Source organism: Triturus cristatus, chromosome 5_2 (genome assembly GCF_964204655.1).
Source record: "Triturus cristatus chromosome 5_2, aTriCri1.1, whole genome shotgun sequence".
Taxonomy (NCBI): domain Eukaryota; kingdom Metazoa; phylum Chordata; class Amphibia; order Caudata; family Salamandridae; genus Triturus; species Triturus cristatus.
Window position 1 is genome coordinate 1,043,267,375 of NC_140588.1, and position 21,412 is coordinate 1,043,288,786.

The following is a 21,412-nucleotide window of genomic DNA, read 5'->3' on the forward strand; positions in this document are numbered from 1 at the left end:
CATGGAGGGAAACACCCGGCTCAGACAATCCGCCACAGTGTTCTCCGTGCCAGGAAGATAAATGGCAGACAGGGACTCCAGATTCAACTCCGCCCAACCACAAATCTGACGGCCGAGGCAACTGAGGGATCGAACTCTGCACCCTCCCTGATGGTTTATATAGGACATCACAACCTGATTGTCCGTTCGAACCTGCACATGGTGACCCTGAACCAGACTCGAGAAATCCAACAAACCCAGAAGGACGGCTTTCAGCTCCTTGTAGTTGGAGGAACATGACACCACCGACTGAGGCCAAACCCCCTGAGTCGTCGAATCCCCCAGAGTAGCACCCCACCCCAGCAGGCTGGCATCGGTAGTGACCACGCGGGTGGGAACAATCAGAAAAGGGCGGCCCCTGGACAGATGACCGTCGACCAACCACCAACCCAGGACCACCCGAACCTCTTCCGACATAGGAATCAAAACAGTCATATCCAGGGAACAGGGGTCCCAATGCGACAAAATGTGCGATACCACCGGGTACATGTGAAGGCGAGCCCACGGCACCGTCAACAATGACGCCGACATCAGACCCTGAACCCTCAGCCATAGGCTCACAGGATGAGACAGTCCCACCAACAGGGCACGAACAGCAGACATCAGGGACAGAATCCTGGGAGGAGGAAGGAACACCATACCCAACTGAGTCCTGAACAGAGCCCCAATGAAAGTCAATTCCTGTGCAGGAACCAGGGAGGACTTCGGGACATTCACGAGGAACCCATGACGTTCCAGGACATGGCACACCCTCTTGACATGCAACTCCGCCTTGGGAAGAGAAGAAGCAGAAATTAAAATGTCGTCCAGATAAGGAAACACACTAATGCCCTCCCCATGCAATAGGCCAATAAGAGGAGCCAGAACCTTAGTAAAGACCCTGGGAGCAGAGCAGAGTCCAAATGGCAGTACCTGGAATTGGTAATGCTGACCCATCACGCAAAATCGGAGAAACTTCTGGGAATCCGGATGAACCGGGACATGGAGATAAGCATCCCTCAAGTCTATCGATGCAAGGAAGTCGCCCCGAGAAATCAGAGGAAGGATCAACGGAAGGGAAACCATCTTGAACTTCTCGTGAGGGATGTAAGTATTCACCCACTTCAGGTCCATCACAGGGCGAAGATCTCCAGTGCGCTTCGACACCAGGAACAGGATGGAATACACGCCCAGCCCCAACTGATCGATGGGAACAGGAACCACCGCACCCTTGACCACCAGTGAGTCGACGCCGTCCAAAAGCGCCAATCTCCTTACAGGATCTCTGGGACAAGGAGTAGCCCTGAAACAGTCTGGGGGAGTCAGGATAAACCCAATCCGCAAACCCTCTGAAACCACCTGCAGCACCCATTTGTCCGAAACAGACCGTCTCCAAGACTCCAGGAAGAAACGGAGGCGACCCCCAACCGGACCCATACCAGGAGCGATCCAGTCACGACTTAGGTGCAGGAGTGGAGGAGGAAGAGGAACCGGAGAACCGGGTCTTACCAAAGGAAGGAGCACCCCGGCCACGCCCCCTCCCACGAAAGGGCTGACCAGCACGACCCCTCCGAGAAGGGCCAAAAGCTCTCTGAGAACCAAAGGAACGGAAGTGACCCGCTCGCTCAGGAGCCAGTAGCTTACGGTCCTCCGCCGTTTTCTTAACCATGTCATCCATCAGTGACCCAAAAAGTTTAACCCCAGAAAAAGGAATCTTCATCAGGAGATTTTTCTGCGCAGCATCAGCCTTCCACGAACGAAGCCACAACTGACGCCTCGCAGCCACCGAAGACCCAGCTGCGGAAGCCGCAGCCCCTAAAGAGTCAAAGGAGACATCCGAAAGCAACCGAACCTGTTGCTCCATCATCGCCAGGGTAGAAGAAACATCCTCCCCTTGGTCCATCAATTCAGACAGGGACTGAAAATCCTTCAGCAAGGATTGTATAGTGTAAGATGCATAGGCAGCCGCCCTGATAGAGAAATTAGCAGCCGCAAAAGTGCGTTTCACCGCACCATCCACTTTACGGTCAACCGGGTCAGCAGGAGAAGAATCCTCAGACACCACAGTACCATGAGACACCATGCTGGCCAACAATGAATCAACCTTCACCGAAGAAGGGAACTTCACATCAAAGTCCTGCAGCGGGTATCGCTTACTCAAAAAGCGTGGAAAGGAGCCTCTGTCCACATCTTTCCATTCATTCTCCAGGACCTTCAAGACCGAAGAGTGTAAAGGCAAAGAATCAGGCGCAGGACGCTGGTATTGCGCAAAGAGATCGTCATCCAGAGGAACCACAGAAGTAGGAAACACCAAGTTCTCTCTAATGTGACCCAGCACCTCCTTCAGGTCGGCACCCTGCACAAAACGACCTCTGACATCAACATCCTCCTCAACGTCAGAATCAGCAGCCGCAGCTACCTCCACCTTAGCCCGCTTAGCAGGAGGAACAGGCGTCTGACTTTGCAGAGCAGCAGCAACAGCAGAATTGATCAGCTGCTGTAACACAGCCATAGACGGTATCTGGACACCAGAACCAGAAGCCTCAGGAGCAGAATCAGGAACATCACCACACTCCATGACAGCAACACACCAGTGAACGCACGAAGAGAACACAGGCAGAGGAGAAGACAACACGCCTGGCTTAAAAGGCCCCGGGGTTGCTAGGTAACCAAACCAGCCAGAACCCGTAACCAGACCAACCAACCATAAAGGGAGGAGAAACAGCCTCGCGCATGGTCACATACCCAGCCAGCGAGGACCGAGGCAGAGGTGAACAAGGAACACACCACGAAGAAGCCGTGAAAGAAACGCCCACGGGAGCCACCCGCCCCCACAGCACGCACACGCTCCAGGAACAGCAGGTAAGCAATGAGACCGGGAGCCTCGGGCCCCCAGATCAAAGGCATCCGGCCGCGCTACGTCCGCTGAGCAGGACGCGCGGCCGGGAAATGAAGCAGACCACGAGGGATCGTCAGTTTCACCGAACGACACAGGCCAACAAACAAACAAGACGAACGCCGCTGAAAGTCCGCTAGAGCAGGACCAGCGGCGTCAAAGGCAGTAGCAGGAGGTACAACACAACCATTTAATCGAACTACTACCCCCAAACTAAATACCCAAGGGCATAACGGGACCGCTGAAGCAGGAACCCAGCCCCACTCACCTGAGGACACCACCGGTCAACACAGGCAACGCAGCACTCGGAGAAGTGCAGAAAAAAAGAACAGATCGGGCTTGCTGGTTTGTATCCCTTTATGGGATTGGCTGAAGCCACTGGGGGCCATGTTGGAGGAGGGAGGGGAGACTAGAGCGCTGCTCTTTTAAGTTACTTGGAGTTCTGTGTGGAGCCGGAGGCTCATTGGTGAATACTGTGGCGAGGAAGACTGGACGAGGAGGTAATGGCGAGTCATTCTAGCCAGTGAGGTGTTTGGTTTGCCGAGGACAGATTACAAACAGGGCGTGGCCGCAGAACTAATATTTGCATATTTTCTGTGCAATGCCATTAACTTCTTTTCTTTGGTTTTCTGTGCTAATTTGTCAATAATGACTTCTGCTTACTACCCTCAGATCTTTTACTCCTTCCCATTTTAATCAAAGTGAATATATTAAACAGGGTATAACAAAAGTAGGTGTTACTTAGCGCTGGGACGTGACTGCCGATTTTAGTGGTAAGAATATAGCTCTTTACTAGTTGTCTAGTAGGTTCCTCTGAGGAGGAGCCGCCTACTCGTGGTTAAGGAAAGATATGCAGAGAAAGGAAAACGCGATGAAGAATTACCATACCGTTTTCATTAAGTGCTGGATATTAATTCGTTTCTCGGCAAAGGTTTAAAGTCAGCTTCATCTAGTAGGCATTTCTAACTGTTTGAATTAATGATAGATGTTGCCAGAAGGTTTTGAAAATACAAAGGTCAGCGAGGCTCGTCGTTATTTGCCGTAAATTGCCCAATTTGACCTTGTTTTGAAAGCTGTGATTTTTTTAGTCCATATAACCTTCATTCTAGATTTGCTGCTAAGTAGAATGCTTTGTGAGAAGTTGTCTCTCGAGAGATAATTAAATGATTACAACAAGTTCAACTAAACAGACTTGCACAGTGTAAAGTAACAGGGCCTGGACCCACTGGCTAAAGAAACAGTGGCACTAGTTACATGGATACTTACGAGTTAGAGCACTCGGGCCCTTTTTAGGTCTCGCCTGGCGAAAGCGCACATGCGCTGCACTTGTCAGAGACCTTTTGGAATCGATTCTTCGCCGTAGGCTCATGCACGCATCTGCATGGACAAAGATGGCTGCTCTCGCCATCTGTCCAATGTAGACAGCATGCGCGTGTCCGTGGGACAGTGGACAGTCCCACGCCATTTTGTTGTAGCTCGAGTCTACCCGTCGCACACGCGTGCGCGCGCCTTTAAACACGCCGTGCTTTCACTTTAAACTGAAATGAAAGCACGCCGCCATGCACACATGCGTGCACTTTAAACACGGCGTGCTTTCACTTTAAACTGCGAGTAAAGTGAAAGCACACCGCAATGCGCGCGCCTGCTGCAACTCTGTGTAATCTGAAAGTCATGTGAAAATACTGAGAGGCAGCACCGGTCCAACTTTCAGTTTTCATGGGTAAGATCTACATAAAAGAAGTCAATAGCATGTCTGGGAAAGGGTTCTTGGTAAAGGACCGTGGTAGCTTTGCCAAGCATCAGGTCATAGTGTGTGGAGGACTGATGATTATTGGGCATTACTGTTGTTTTCAAAACTAACGTTACCTGGTCGTAGAAGATTATTTGATCTCACAGCTGTTTCCATGTATTTAATACTGCAATGTCGCCTTTAAAGTGGTAGCATACAAGACTGATAAAAAAAGATCTCTCCAGTTGGTGCAGTCTGGTCGCTCTACAGAGGAGGTGGGGCGGCCAGCAGCCTGAGCCTGAGTTTCTCTTCACTTACCACTATGAACTAGGGGCGCTTACAAGCAGGTAAAACTGCTAGCACGTGACAGACCACTGCATTGGGCTGGTACTATACTAAGGTAATTCTAGCCAGCTGCCTAGGGAGCCTTTTTCAAGGGTGGCAGATCACATGCACCCGTTTGTTAAAGGATGGGTGTTTGAAATGTCACTTCACCGATGGCGCTAAAATTCTTGCGCCGCTCCACACTTCATTTACTCCTCCTAAGCGCTCTGAGCAGACTTTGACCCAAACAACTTTGCACCTCGCGCCAGCAAGCTGATGTGGGGTGCTGGCACATGGGACAGTGAAGCCCCCACTCTCTTCCCACCACTTGGACGCCTATCAGATGGGCATTGTGCATCCTGCATGGACTCAGAATGTCAAGCCAGGGTCCTCCTGGCTGTTTTAGAACACCACTGGAGAGACGTGGCACATGGGCCACCACTTAGTTTTAGAAGTGCATCCCTGTCTCCAGGTGTATGCCCGCCCTCCATCAAACGTAGTTTTTAGAGGGCGAGGACGGCCTATGATGAAGCATGACACCAGGCGGTGTGTGAGGCAAGTCCTTCACTGTTTGTGAGATGCCCCCATTGGAGTTGCATCTCTAGAGACTCTGTAGGAACCTGTAGGAACCATTACTAGGGACAGCCCTATTTTGTGTTTACATAATATATAGGAGGCTGGCTAGTCCCTAGGCCCTGCGCCTCTAGTTCCCTTCCCTAGTTCAACATTAGGGTTAGTGTGTGTGGCAATTGAAGGCTGCCAGGGCGCAACTAGCTGGCCTAGACCTCGATCGTGCCGAGTATGCAGCCCTGCGGCTCCGCCATACATACTATGTGGGAGGCGATAAAACGGGGCGTCTCCTCGCCAGCGTGCTTAGAGCTTGGGTCCAGCGGTCAAAAATCACAACCCTTTACAACACCCAAGGAGAGAAATTGGACAGCGATGACCAGATAGCTGAGGCCTTTAGAGAGTTTTACGCATCGCTGTACAGCGCAGATCGGTCTCTTGACACAGATAGAGATGCTTACCTGAGGGGGGCGGCGACGACAGCGCTCAATACAGTGGGGGCCGCCGCGTTAGACGCGCCTATCAGGATAGAGGAGGTGGTCGGGGCGATCTCTCGCCTTAAGCACTTGAAGTCGCCTGGGCCGGATGGCTTCTCGGCTGGCTTCTATAAAGCTTTTTGCCCGGTACTAGCACCACTTCTGACTCGACTTTTCAAATAATTCCAGGGGCCTGGTTCGATACCTCCGGATATGTTGGAAACCAACATCATTGTACCACCTAAGCCAGGTAAAGATGCCACCCAATGCGCCGCTTATAGGCCTATCTCCCTACTTAACCTAGACCTTGAACTCTTCACAGGGGTTCTAGCTTCCAGACTTGGACCACGTCTACCTGGCTTCATCGAGCCAGACCAATCTGGCTTCATTCCCAACAGACAATGCAGTGATAATACCAAACGCCTTACGCACTTAATAGACAAAGCTCACTACGAGGGGATGGATGTCATGCTCCTGTCAATAGACGCCGAAGAAGGCGTATGACAGGGTGGATTGTTTTTTTTTAGATAAAACGATGGCACACTTTGGACTCGAGGATCGCTTTAGGGCATGGGTTGCCAGCTGTTATGATAAACCTAGAGCAACGATTCGTGTCAATGGCATAGGCTCCAGGCCCTTCGACATCAGGAGAGGCACGCGGCAGGGATGCCCGCTTTCGTCCCTTCTCTTTGTGCTCTATGTAGAACCTCTGGCGCAGAGGATCCGAGACATCACGGGCATCACCTTTGGGGGGGAACATCATACACTTAGCCTATATGCAGATGATATCTTGGCTGCGCTGGACAAAACTAAACAATCAGTGCCTGCCTTCTTGAGGGAGCTTGAGACCTTTGGGAGGGTATCTAGCTTTAAAATGAACAGGGGGAAATCAATGCTCCTCCCATTGGGCCACAACACACACACAGTCAGCGATGCATCTTCTGAATACGTGGGTCTACAAATCCAGGCCTCAATCCCATACTTGGGGATAGTCCTAACCCCATCCACCGAGCGGACGGTTCCTTTGAACTACACGAATATCACCTCCCAGATACAGGGTGGCCTAAGGAAATGGCAGAAACAACCCCTATCACTGCTTGGTCGCATCACTGCGGTGAAGATGTCCATAGTACCCAAACTCCTCTATATCTTTCAGACCATCCCGGTGATCCCTCCCCTGGGCACCATAAAAAAAAGCTACAAGAAGCAGTGCAACACTTCATATGGGCCGGGAAAAGCCCACGTATGCGCAGAGACCTCTCCTACGGACCTCCGGATGAGGGAGGCCTGGGGATCCCAAACCTACTGCACTACTTTAAGGCAGCACAATTGAGATACCTCGTAGAATGGAGCTGGCCCGAGTCGGAGAAGAGATGGCTCTTTCAGGACAGGGCGATGGCACAAACATCGCCTTGGAAGATACCCATCCTAAAGCACCCGATAGGCCAGCCTACCTTCAGAATTCCCCCATCACTCGCACAGTGATGCAGGTGTGGGACACAGTAGCGGGTAAGAGGGGACTCACCACTTTTCCCTCGCCGCTCACACCTTTATTTGATAATCCTGACTTTAATCCGGGATTAGAGAGGAGGGCGTTTCAGCCGTGGCGGATGTCGGACTGTAGATCCGCAGGCCACCTATTCGATCTTGAGGGATTTATTCAGCTCTCCGATTTACCACAGCTTTACGGCATCAAAGTTCCGCAACGGTATCAATATTTTCAAATTCGACATTGGTTGACACAGCCCAAAATACGCCCTCTAGTCGGTAGAAAGCTGATAGCTTTTGAAAAATGGCTCCTTACCAAAGAGTCGGACTGAAAGCTGATCACTGAATTGTACAAGATGATCTGCCCGCCGGTCGCTTCGCGCCCCTCGGCCGGTCAGAAACGTTGGGAAAGAGAGCTGAGGAGAAACCTCACCGTAAAGGAATGGCTAGCTATATATTATAGGGCCAACCACACGGCCAGGAACACTGCCAGCAAGGGAACAGCGGTAAAGGTCGCGACCTACTGGTATTTGACTCCGGTCGGGTTAAATAAGGGCAACCCTAACCGTAGTCCAACTTTCTGGAGGGGAGGTGATGAGGAGGGCACCTTGACCCATCTACTATGGGAGTGTAGAGACGTGACAGCAGTCCTTAATGACATTGACAAACACTTTGATACCGAAATCTACCGTTTCCCCGCCTATACACTTCTAGGGCTGCCCAACGCACTCACATTTCCACTGAAATCCATCAGGGGGCGACAGATGGGTCTGGCCATGGGAGCAGCTGTTCAGCACATCATATCGGTCTGGGGAACACAAACTCGACCTACCCACACAGGGTGGCTGCATAAACTATGGCACACAGTTAGAATGGAACGCATACAAGCAACTCTCACGCAGTCTACAGCATCCTTCAACACGGTCTGGTAACCTATCCTGTCACTCCTATCAACGGAATTTAATGAAGTCAACTGCCCAAAGTACCTTCGCCTCTTGCGACTTACCGACACACTGACCTCCAGAGACACTCCTGGAAATTAGACAATTGGTGGTTCTTCCGTGTGAGGGCCTAAGAAGGTATGGACATGGCACACCGGTTGGGGAGGGATTCAATGGGGGGGGGGGTTTATTGTTGTTCTTTCTTGGCATTTTGGGGGTGGATGAGTGAATAAGTAGTGGGAGCCTCGGCCCCGCCCACACCCATGGACACTCGGGACCCCGACAAACTTTTGCTACAATGAGCTGTTATGAGGGGGATGGGATGGAGCCTGGGGTTCATCTGCAATGTACCTACATGGGAGAATACGAGACTTGTAATGCATCTGCTTCAATGCCAAAAATTAATAAAAAACAAAGGTAAACCTAAAACTGCTGTGTTTATTTCCATCCCTGCTTCTTCTACTCCAGTCAGGACCCCCTAACATATCTACTTCCTCAAAAAACAGGCACACCTTTTTAGGCCACCTTTTTTAAATGCGATTTTCTTGAAATGTGGGCACTATGAGCTGATTCTGCTATATTACTTAGTTGGAAGTGCACCTTTCTATGACAGTACAGTTAGACGTCAGTGATAGAGCAGATGTAAAAACATTACATTCTGTTCACAGGAGCCAGTGTTCGTTCGTTAATGGCACTGAACCCATATATGAGAAAAAGATAATATTAGGGTTCTTGTGTAAGGTAACTGGTGCTCATGTAAAGTGTTCCAGTACCTTTGAGTCGAGTTTGCACTATATAAAACAGGAAACAAAAAAAATCATCTCGCTACTGCCTCGTCCAGTCATACTCCTAGCTGTTTAAGGATATGCCAAGCTCATTCTTCTCATGACAGCCGGGTTGCAAGAAATTACAGAAGGCAATGCCACACCCATTTGTATTAATTTTTAACAAAATACTTTAAGAGCACAGTGTCAGAAGGAAGAACACTATCGGAGAAACTACTGACGGAGCAATACATCAACTCTGTAGTGGTGGGCAAGTGACTGCCATGCAGGAGTCATGAAAGACTTTTTTTTGTTTTGCAGTCTGTTCTGTACACACAGTGTGTTTGTGTTTTTAAAAAAAGCTCTGTTCATTTACTTGTAAGTCTTGAGTTTATGCTTTTGTCACCGGGAAGTTTGTTCCTGGTCCACAGTTTGTCTCCTTCCAGTACATGTCTGTGAGCACTGACCTTCGGTTGTGAACAGTTTGTACAGCACATCACTGACGTCTAATGGGTAACTCTTCTTACAGCTCAGTAGCCCCTTCTCCAGGACAGCTCAGCGTCACTCCAAACCTTTGCTTATATTCATGGACAAGAAGTCCAAAAACATTGTGAATGAGATGTTGTCACCAATATGGCGGAGCCCGTGAAAGGAGCGCCTTCATGTTCTGTATGAGACGGTGAGTCCATGTAGATCTGTGAGCTATTTAATCACCGGATGACCCAGGCTAGTTTGCTTAATCATGAATTCACTAAACAGGACTGTAAAACTAGGGCAGAGCTGGAAAAAGTTGTATGCCGGGTGGCAGTGGTGTCAAAGGGAATCATGCTTGATCTAAGTTAGGGGGTCCATGACCTTCTAGTCTAGCTTATGAAGCCTTGTTTAATGTAAGCATTAGTGATTGGACTCCGTAAGACTTTGTGCGCTAAGGAGTCAAGGCAGATGTCCCTGCAGAGTTTTAACATGCATTGCAGGGACAATGACCACTCCTCGCTGCACTGCTGTCATTTGCAATGTGATACTAGTGTGGCCTAGTGATGATGTTGGGCCTGGTTGGTTTGAGCTATGGAAGTGTATGTGATGTTTTGATTCCCTGTTTTGCTCCATTGCTTGAACTATGGTGTACAATTCAAGTTTCCTGTAAGCCATGACCGTCCATCAATTTAGAAGGATGAAGAAAACCCCTATATGTAGGGCATAGAATGTATTCTACCACTTCACCAGCCTTACTAAGGAATACACTTTGTATTTTGATTGCAATTCAGCATAGTGAAAGATTTGTCTATTGCCTCTGCTTCTCTTCCACACACTTAAAACTATAAAGTATGCATGTGCATATGTTTATTTCACTTTTTGTGAAGGGAATTTTGCTAACAAATATTTTAATGTACATGTAATCGCATACTTAATTACCCTTTGGACAACACAGCAGGAACACCACCAAATTGTTCATAAATTTGCATTTAAATGTGTGTTTTAGATTATTTTACAGGAAGATCTAAATCACAAACATTGCTGTCAATGTTTCAGCTGTAAAACCTATTTGACCCAGTCTTGCTATGGACAAAACCGCACTTGGCTGAAACACGTTATTTTTTTCCTTGACTTATGCCTTGATCCATTTTTTAGGGAGATACTCGCACCAAAAAAATAGACTACCTCATACCACCAGGAATCTCTTAATCACAGGATCCAAAAAGGGCACAGGAACTCAATTAGTTGGACTGCCTCCTGTAGAATTGTAACCCTTTACCAGCACATCCGATTGACCATGTCAATTTTGTTACTATAATGTATAACTCAAAAAAGATAATTGCTCTATCTTAGGTGACGACAGGACACCAGATATTATGAGATCAGATCTATGCTGATTTGCACGTGGTTGATCACTGTTTTATGAGCAAAGAATCATGGAATGGAATGTGGTACACGGTAAATACAGTGAGTGACTCTAATTCAAGCAACCTACCCTACACATTTTTGCTTTTTTCACTTACATTCAAAGCATAAGATTCGGGGAGGGGAAGATAATAAATCTGAAAATATAACCAATCTAAAGCGAGAAGATCACACCCTAAATTTGAATGTTTCATAAAAAGCAATCCCTCTTCATGATAAAGATTTACATTCAGATGCCAATTGCTCTTTTTAGGTCATTGTGAGGGGGGCTGTTGCAAAACCATAGTTAAAGGATCAATGAGCTAAATAGGGCTTTGGGGGGGCGGCCGACCAACGAGAGGCCTGCCCCCCCCCGGGGATTTTTGGGCTGGTGGTGCAGCCCAGAGCCCAATTGGGCTTGTTGGGCTTGTTGGGCTATATTTGGGCTGGGGGGATATGTATGCGGCCATTTTAGGTCACCAGCCACCATTTCGGTGGGGTGACACGGCAGGAAATGTTTTGTGTGTATGTCTTCCTCATTTCAACTTTGGGGCATTAACTTGTGAACGGTGTACCAGCAGCTCACCCCTAGCCACAGCGGACCTACTTCCCCTGCCTCTGCCCAGCCGAGTCCTCCCACTGCCGCATATAAGATCCTTCGCGGCCGCCGAGCGGAGGACTCGGATTCCCAGCGGGCTGTGCGGCGGCGCTCTCTAAACACGTCATTCCTGGCGCCTGGAGGCGCTTGAAAGGCCGGGACCTCCCGACAGAGCGTGGATCCTCATTTCAACTTTGGGGCATTAACTTGTGAACGGTGTACCAGCAGCTCACCCCTAGCCACAGCGGACCTGCTTCCCCTGCCTCTGCCCAGCCGAGTCCTCCCGCTGCCGCATGTAAGATCCTTCGCGGCCGCCGAGCGGAGGACTCGGATTCCCAGCGGGCTGTGCGGCGGTGCTCTCTAAACGCGTCATTCCTGGCGCCTGGAGGCGCTTGAAAGGTCGGGACCTTCCGCGACGCAGGACGCCGGGCGAAGCCCGGGCAAAGGGCGGGCCCTCTGTGGCCCTCAGTGGCATGAGGAGGCTGTGCTGTGCTACCCCCTTTGGTTGCAATTCTCTACAGTTGTAGCAGCACTAAGGGCCTCCTTGTTAACTTTGTGATCCCTTGCGAGCAGTTGCCAAGCCGAGGTCTGCTTGCATATAGGTACACTTTCCTCAATTTACCTTATGTTCCTCATGGTGTCATTGTGTGTGTCACATCTTGGATAGCCTTGATAAAGTTAAAAAAAAAAGAAAACTTACATTCCGCATTTAGGTTGACAATTGCTATTAATTTTGCACAAAATGGGAAGGCGCCCTGCCCTAAGACCCGCTCCCGCAGCAAATCAAACTGTAGCCATTCCTCAACTCCCTAGCTTAACGGCGATAGACCGTATGTTACAAAAAACAATTGGTGTGGTGGCTAATGCCATCGAAAATACGGAACACCGCCTGTCACTACCCGTAGGGTTTCCTCCCCCCCTGCTCCCATCTAATTTATCTATGCTCACAACTAACTCCCATGATTCAATCTTGGAACCCTCCTTTTTAGGTCTTGCTGAGCCAAAGGCTCGAAGAGACATTTTATATGTGGGATTTTCAAAGTGCTACCCACAGTTTTGGCTGGCCTAAACCTTGAGTGCACGATCACATGCACGTGCACAGCTGCTCCCACTCCCCCCTCCCTTCTCTATAGCTTTGGCTACTTTGAGCACTTCAAAGGGTCCGCTCCCCCGCCCCCAAGCGCTCGTGCCCACGCTCCGCCGGGCTTGTCTTGTTTTTCATTTTTTTTTTTTACTTTAAGCGCGTGCGGCCAATGCTTGTTTTATGCTTGTTTTCTTTATTTTGAAAGCAGCCGTGTGACCAGTGCTGATACTGCTTCCTCACTTGTCTCTCACGCCCGCCCGTCCGTGCTGTGTCTGTGTTTAGCCTTACTTGCCTGGTTGTTAGGACGGTGAGCCCGCCAGATCACGTGACGGCGGACAGCTTTAGTCGGCAGAGCATAGCTGAGGCGGGGAAGGCGTAGGGAAGATCGTGGGCCTTGTCACGAGCAATTACAGGGCTGAATTGAGGTAACTGAATAATTGAACAGCCTCCCTTCCAAATTACTGATTTAGGCCGCGAATGAAAAAGTAGTTAAGTAGGTTAAGTGAAGTGATAAAAACGGCCTTGTTTTAAGCTCTGTATTTTAATTGTGTGCAGAGTTCGTCGGTTTGAACCATTTCATACTTGTATTTCAAGACCTTCGCCAGTGTTTCCAGGCACATTTCTTATATTTTCCTTTTTAGTGAATGTTATCCGGGCCGCCTCTTGCGACTGCTATTCTTCCGGCGGCGAGCGCGATGTGTTTTGCAGTCACCTTGAAGATTGCATGTGAATGCTGGCTCATCAAAGCGTCTGAAATGCAGTGGAAATAGTAATGTGTTTTTTTTTTCCTAGTGATATTTCTTTTTTCGCTGCACTGAGAGGGAAGGTCTCTGCCTCAAAGCCAATCTTTCAAATGGGGTTCAGTCATCAGAGTGCGAGTCACGGAGAGGTGTGCCTTGAAAGTGTGAACTGCGCCTGCGTCCTATTCCAGTGATGGGCGATAGCTGTGACCAATCGAAGGTTTGGGGCACCTCGTAGAGAGCCCTCCACCAAAGCATAAACTCTTTAGCTTTTCATCTTCACCAGTGCAGTAGGTCTCGCATTTGCGAGAGTTTCAGCTATTAGCATTGCAAATAACAATGCCTTTTTATTTCTCAGCTTTCAAAACCAACACATGGATAAAAGGTTTGTCATTTACAATGCCAATAGCTCAAACTCTCGTCAATGCGCGACCTATTGCATTGCAAAAGCTTGTTCTACTAGTTAGACTTTCCTGATGGGGTATTGTACCCAGTCCTTGATGCCTGACCTGTAACTGTAGACACACCTGGAGCGCTAGTCCTAAAGACCTCACTCCGTGCGTGTGCTCTAAGCTGACATGCTTGTGCCTCATATGAGTTACAGGAAACCTCCTCATCATCCTGATAATTTCATGTTGTGTGTGTGCACGCGCGGCACCCACAACTTGCGAGGAAGTGGGAGCTCTGGCTGGATCAGTCAGCGAATGGGGAAATCATTTGCTGTTTTCTAATAACGTTTGCAACGCTTATCCAATCTGCACAAAACTAGAAGAACACGTGTAATTTGCTCCTGTTCGTTTTCATGCAGATCGGTCAGGGGGGTCAAAGGCTATAGGGATGCATCAAAATGGAAGAGTATAAAGTGTTCATTGTTCGGGAAATGCTACCTCAAATTAATATGAACAGGACCCCGAGGTAACAGTCGCACTTTAGAAATTGTCCACCCCTTAATCATTGGTCCCAAATTTCTCATGTACATGCAGACCACTGTTTTCTGTATTGTTTCATAAAACTGGTGTAATTTTGATAAATGGTTTGGCTCTATATTTAAATATAAAATGTACAAATATGGCAGGCATTACCATGCTGCACTCTGATTGGCTGTTGAAAACAATATTTTGGGGGTTATTTATTAAGGAATTCTTCAGATGCTCACTTGATGCAAAGCATCAAGTCTATTTTCTTCCTCTTATAACAGCCTGTGGTGGTGTCACTGTGTGAGCGCTCACGCCTCCATTAGTAAATCTAGGCTCTTATTTCAAGTGTTCATACCCCATCCTGTAAAAGACACATAGTCTACGTGGGAGTATATATGCCGCATAATTATCAGTCTACGTGGGAATATATATGCCTCATAATTATCACTCTGGCTACCAGGGTTCACCCTACACACCTAGAAAATGCACTTACCATCGATACAAAGTTCTCCAGCTTCCAAAGATTTGGAACCTCAATAAACAAAGTCTGAAGACGTCCAACATTAGAGAATTTCAAACAAAATTGAACGACATTTTATTGTACCATCAGCCTTGAACCAAGTATTTTTGAAGCCATGGCAAAATGACGTTCTGCCATTTGGCTGCAAACTTATCATTAGCAACATGGTGATTTATAGTTCTCTGGGGCCCTCTTGAGGCCATTACCAATGGTGCCATAAACCAGCTGCCTCTGCACTGATTACCCTAATTACTCATCTAGAGGGGCATTTGATTTTACATACGCTACAAACTTCCAGCTTGTCTTAATATATAATTGAAAAAACCCAAACATTTGCAGTGCAATAGGTCTCGCATTTACGAGAGTTTAAGCTATTGGCATTGTAAATGACACTGCCTTTTATTTAGGTTTCAAAATCGAAAACATAAATAAAAGGCATTGTCATTTACAATTCCAATAGCTTAAACTCGCGTAAATGCGAGACCTATTGCATTGCAAATGCTTGTTCTCATTGCCAGCCACTCGGGAGGTTACAGTGCCCCAAGATTCATCGCCCTTGGTTGGCAATATGCCGATTGAGACTTCTTCTACATCTCCACACGTTAGGTTGTCTCAAACTCCGACTGCTTATGTATCCCAGCCAGACAACTCTAAAACTTGTGAGAACCATGTAAGATCACTAACCTCAACCCTGTCTCCCGAGGGAATCCAAAGTGAAAGCAGTCCCCGTGTAACCACCAGAGGGCAACTGGCCAAGCTTAGGCCTGCACTCCCTTGTGGGGAAAAACCTCCCGATCTAAGATCCAAAAGGGGCATGGGAAATGACTTGAAGAACAAACGGAAAAGGGTCGGCAGGAATGTTTCTGCTCAAGAAAAGGGTATGTCTTGTATTTAATTTGGCCAAACAAGCAAAAGTATACTTGCTTTCGTTGCCCTCGGGTGGCGGACACAGCCCGGCGTACCGTTGACGTCGCGGACCACCTTTGCGACGCCCTGAGGTATTTAGCGTGGCCAATGCCTCGGTCACACATGCAAGCGCCTCCCGCGGTGATCGGCTCGTACACGCGGCCGCACCTCCAACGGTGCGCGGCGTGTATTGGCAGCACAGCCTCCTCAGGGCTGGGTAAAAACTGCAGGAAGCCAGAACGCGACACCTTTTGCTGCCCTCTCCAGCGCTGAGACCCCCTCACTTTCGAGGTGCCTTGCACCTCTGTTCAGGTAAGGCCTTAAGTCCTCCTCTGTAAGCCACACCTCCTCTATAGCAACCGGGATGGATGGGGAGGGGGGTAATTCCAAAGGCAGCAGCCCCTCGCGCAGCCCTTCTCATGTACGCTTGTCTTTTTCCCCGCATTTAGACAGCGCTTGGTATACACGGAGAATTTTCAGGGATTTGCCTGTTAACATGGACATCTCATCCGGTCCGGGTGCCATGGAAAGGTAATTTTCAGGGATTTCCATGTTACATGGACATCCCATCCAGTCCGGGTGCCATCGTGAAGCTTTGACCAGCTGTCCACATTGTCATGTTCAGGTCTGTAACTGTGTTATCCTTACTTACACGTGGTGGGAGGATGGGCCCGGCCGGGGCTGGTGGAGCGGGGGGATTCATGCCGTGCCTGGAGGCGGGCAGGGGAGGAGCGCGCGGGCGAGGAGGGGGAGGCGTCGGAGTGAGCTCTGGGGTGAAGGAGGGTTTGGGGAGTAGGGGGTTGGGGTCGGGTTTCAGGGTGCCGGACGTGGGGCCGGGGGGACTCTCCGGGGGGCAGGGGGGGTGGTCATCAGTCACTTCGCGGACTTGGGGTGGGGAGCGGTGGGGCCCTGGTGGGGGTACCCAAGGGTGACAGGGACAGACAGGGAGAATAACCCTGGCATGTCGGCCTCCGCGTTTTCTTTGCAGGGGCAGCAGGCGCGGCACTCGGGTGAGTTACATGCGGCTCCACCCACCGAGCGGATGGGCAGGCTCTGCCTGGTGCAGGCGGCCTGCCCCAGCGAGGGACCTACTAGACGGAATACGGTCCAGTGGGTCGCTGCAGCCTCTGGGGGCACGGGGGTCCAGAACAACAGCAGGATACAACGGATGGGCTTGCGATACCGCTGCGGGAGTGTGGGGTAGTAGGGGGATTGATCCGCTATGTCTGGATGCAAATATTACCATAACTGATGACAATGCCCTTCCCTGAGCCATAATGTGTTATTGTGAACTGGGGATCCCGGGATGGAGTCCGCGGAGGACGGCCCATTGCTGTGGGGATCACGGGCTGGAGTCCACGGAGGGCGGCCCATTGCTTGAGGATCACGGGCTGGAGTCCACGGTGGACGGCCCATTGCGGTGGGATCACGGGCTGGAGTCCATGGAGGACGGCCCATTGCTGTGGGATCACGGGATGGAGTATCTGGGGGGAGAGCGGACGGACCCTGGCTTTTGGGATTGGGTTGCAGGGAAGGGGGGGGGGTCACTAATGTGGTGTCTAGTTTTGCAGAAGGTCAGGACAGATGGTGTGCAGTGGCAGATGGAGTGCCGGCCTCCCCCACCTTCACCACTGGTTAGGCGGCACACTTCAGGGGGGCAGCCAGGACGCCGATCTTGGCACCAGGTAAGGAACCGGTGTACATGTGGGGGGCGGTGGCAAGCCACGCGAAGGGGAGGGGCCCTGTGGGCTTTGGTAAGGTGCGCTTCGGCGAGGTGCTTATGGAGGGGGTATGCCGAAGAGGAGTGGGAGCTGGCCAAGCAGCCGGGTGTGGCCATGGAATTGCAGATTGGTGGGTTGCCTTCATTGATATACGGAGGGGTATGCTGTGCAATATCCAGACGGGCCCGCCCCGTGTTGAAATTCATGGACGTGGTCCGAAGAGCCCCGGTAGAGTGCGGGGAGGCAAGTGGGCACGCTATGATAGTGGAGTTGCTAGGCGCGGGTGGCTTGGGACCCGGTAGCTGTGTGGGGGGGGATAGGCACCCCAATATTTACCTCTGAGACCAAGCTGGCAAGCTCCCAGGGAGCACAGGGGGACGCTTCCTACTTATGCAACCAGTAAAGGCCGGGGAAGTGAGGATGTCTTTGAAGGAACCACCTACACGGTTATAAATTTGTAACATATGTATGCATACTTTTAGGCGCCTCATAGGAGCCTTTGTCCGAAACCATTGTGCTGGGCGACCTATACCAGCGACCATGGGGAGGGTACAGTGGCAGTTCACAAGGCACTCGGATGCCGCTGGTATGGCGCCTCCTTTCGGAACCGCCCCACAAACGGGGGTGGGGGTACACGGCGAATGGCACTGGGAGCATGTTGGGACTCCACTGAAGGCGCGTGGGCCAGACAGTACGGCTAATTTATGCATGGTGGATCGTAGTGCTCTGGCAGTCACCCTTGGTGCGCCACGATGGGACAGGCTTTATCGGGGGGCAGCGGTCCAAACAGGGCCCGCAGCATACCACCGGGGGCGGGGGTGGCAGCAGGGCTCTGGGGTATCTGGGAAAGGCTAGTCCGCACACGCATTGGGCCTTGGGTAACATTTGCGGGCGTCTTCTCCACGGACCGTGGACGCAGGGATCTTGCGGGGGCCTGAGGAAGGTTCCGGCTCGATTACGACAGTCCCGGGCCGCTGGGGGGGGGGGGGGCTGATGACTTGCAACTGGAAATAGCTATAACACACGGGGACGTAGTGCGAACAGCTGGGAACCAGCAACCCAGGGAAGGCTGCATGGTGGGCCCATTTTGCGGGTGCCCCTTGGCTAACCGCTCATTTATACGCTTGGGCCGACGCGGGCATTACAGGTTGGGCTCACTCCTCCCCTGGCAAGGAGGGCATTCGTGGGTGGTTCCGTCCTTATAGACAAAACTACAGCGGGGAGGTGCTTTATCCGGTGCACTACTTGAGCATTCTCGCTAGCTTCCGGTGGGTTTGTCATGGCGCACTGTACACAGATGGTCACACATTGCCTGGATGACTTTTCCTGGGGGACCGGCCCAGTGCGGATTGTCGGTAGCAACTGACAAATTTTTAGAGCCCACGGGTCACCTGGGGTGTATTTGGCAGCAGAGGTGACACAAGGTCCTAGTGCAGTTTTGTCCCTTTATTGGTATTCATTTGGTGTTGGGGGCGATACAAGCCCGCTTGCGGATAGACAAGCAACTGCACATGCTGATGTGAATCGATGGGTCGCTGGCCACACTGGAGGTGATAGTTGGGGTGGTGTATGGTAGTACATTTTCTGCAAGGACGCCACAATTTTAGCTGTAGGGTGGGGGCAGATTTTCAGTAGGGGGTTGGGGGTGACGAGGGCAGGTGTGTCGATGCTCCATCCTTACGTGCTCTTGTCGGCCGGAACTAGGAGGGGATTGGCGCAGGTGGCGCACATTTCTTGGGCTTGTCAACGGCATTCCCATGGCGACGCCGGAGGATGGAGAAGATCACGATCTCTGCAGCCGCGGCTGGGGAGGGAGGCTTTGGGTTTTACTGGCGCCCGCAACCCTGGAAGAACGTGAAGAGGGTTTTTTTGCCTTTATGGAACTCGTTACACTGGTGATGGCCGTGGCAGTAGGGGCCAGGAAATTGGTGCTCGGGAAAGCGATCTCTAGTAGTGGACACCATGTCAGTAATACAGGGGTAAACAGACCAACAACTTGGGAGGCCCGGGTGCGGAGGTTGCGGGGGTTTGTGCGGCGACGTTTGGACCATGGTATCCGGTTTCGGGCCAGGCATGGGCCGGGAGTGGGCTCGTACACAGCGGACGCTTGGTCTCTCTCTCTACGTGTTGGAGGTTGCATATGCTAGTCACGGAAGTGGACAAGTGCAGGACGCCAGTCCCTGCGGGGATGTGGTATGTCGGAGACAAAGGGTTATACGGTTAGTGTTGGGGTCACTGGCCACGGCCACACAAAGGCCATCAGAGCAGGTTTGGCAGGGATTTCACGAGGGGGGCCTAAGGTGATGAGCTGGGCATGGGAAAGGGAGGAGCAGGTGCGGCAGTTTATGTTGTCCATGAGTGGCAACGGTTGGTCTACGGTATCTATGGCAGGTATGCTGTCGGGCATAACCTTCATGGGCAAATTATGTGGGAGTAGGTGCCTTCAACGGGAGAATGGGGCAGTTACGTAATGACGGTTGGGCGCGTGAAAGGGGAGGCGGGCCCCAGGCATTTGTCTGTCAGGCTGCTGGCTGGCTGTAGTGGGTCCTGCGGCAAATTATGCCGGGTTGCAGAGGAAGGGGTGTCGCCGGTCATGTTGCAGTCTGGGATGCACTTGTGGACATTTCAGGTTTCAGAATGGCTGGGTGGAAAGTGGGGGAGGTTGCCTTGAGGGACGGGGGTGGGAGCGCGGCTCGCACGAGCAAAAACAGGCTCTTCGCCATGTTGGGCCTCATTCCTTTTCGTGTTGGGGTGAATATAGACGCCGCAAATCGGGGCAAAACGGATGGTACAGGCAGTAACGGGGCGATGCATGTTTTTTTAAAAAAAAGGTGTTTGGTGGGTTGACTTCACGCGTGCAGGACGTAGGGAGTCGGGCTGCGTTATAACATGCATTCAGCTGTGGGGCTCCGGGGAAAGGGTAACATTGTGCTCATTTCTGGGTCTCATATATGTGTCTTTTCAGATGCGGTAGCAGAGCCTGCCAGGGTGGCCTCCTCCATATGGATTGTGGGACATTCCTTTGTCATATGGGCAGAGCTTTATGAATTTCGAAGGGAAAAATGTGGATTTGGGTTTAGTCTCATTGTGGTCTTCATTGTTCCTGGCACGGTACGGGGGTATGAAAGTGGCACAAATTGTTTCATACGTACACAGAATGATTCAGGGTGTTTGCTTATTCAGCTGGGGCGACATGCCCTGGGTCAGTGTAAGGCTTAGCACTGTGAACGGAAGGTAGACGGACCTCCTGGAGGTCAGGCAGCAGGGGTCACATCGTGCAGAATATGGACAGAATTCACTTCACAAAGGCATCAGAGGGGGGTAGAGCGGCCAGCAGCACTAGATAAGGCCAGGAGGTGGTTCAACGGGCCTTGGTGACGAGGGGGCACAGGGAGAGTAGAATTTCTGGTGCTTAAGTATGCTGCGGTTCTTTTCATCGGAAAGATGGGGGCACACTGGTCACGCTTTTGGACTGGAGTTAGACTGCAAACAAATCCAGGAGGTTGGATGGGGAATATAAAATAAAATACATTTAAAAAAAAAAAAGGGTCCCTAGTTGTGGGGTCAGAAAAGTCTCCTTAGTAATAGTTGGTAGATCTGTTCACAGTTTAAGTTGATTGGTTGGAAAATGTCACTCCGGCTACACGCAGGAAGGGGAAGTAACACAGGAAGGTTACATAGATAGGTATTTTAGGAAATGATAAGACGTTACACGTTTAATGAGTCAGCAGGGAAGACAGAGTTGGGGGTTTATAAATGGTTGCAAATGGGGAAACTTTAGGGGTGGGGTGGGGGGTAAGGCAGGAAGAAAATATTTAGTGAGGTTTAGTTTTGTACGGCACAGG

At 50.6% G+C, this 21,412-nt stretch overlaps 1 protein-coding gene and 1 pseudogene across 1 annotated transcript in view; one reads left to right on the top strand and one right to left on the bottom strand.

Annotated features, from left to right (window-relative positions):
* Positions 1 to 21,412, bottom strand: part of LOC146829640 (relaxin receptor 1-like) — a 1,041,377-nt gene that overhangs the window by 479,210 nt on the left and 540,755 nt on the right. The gene's annotated exons all lie outside the window — the stretch shown is intronic.
* Positions 3,690 to 3,743, top strand: LOC146829641 (U7 small nuclear RNA; annotated as a pseudogene).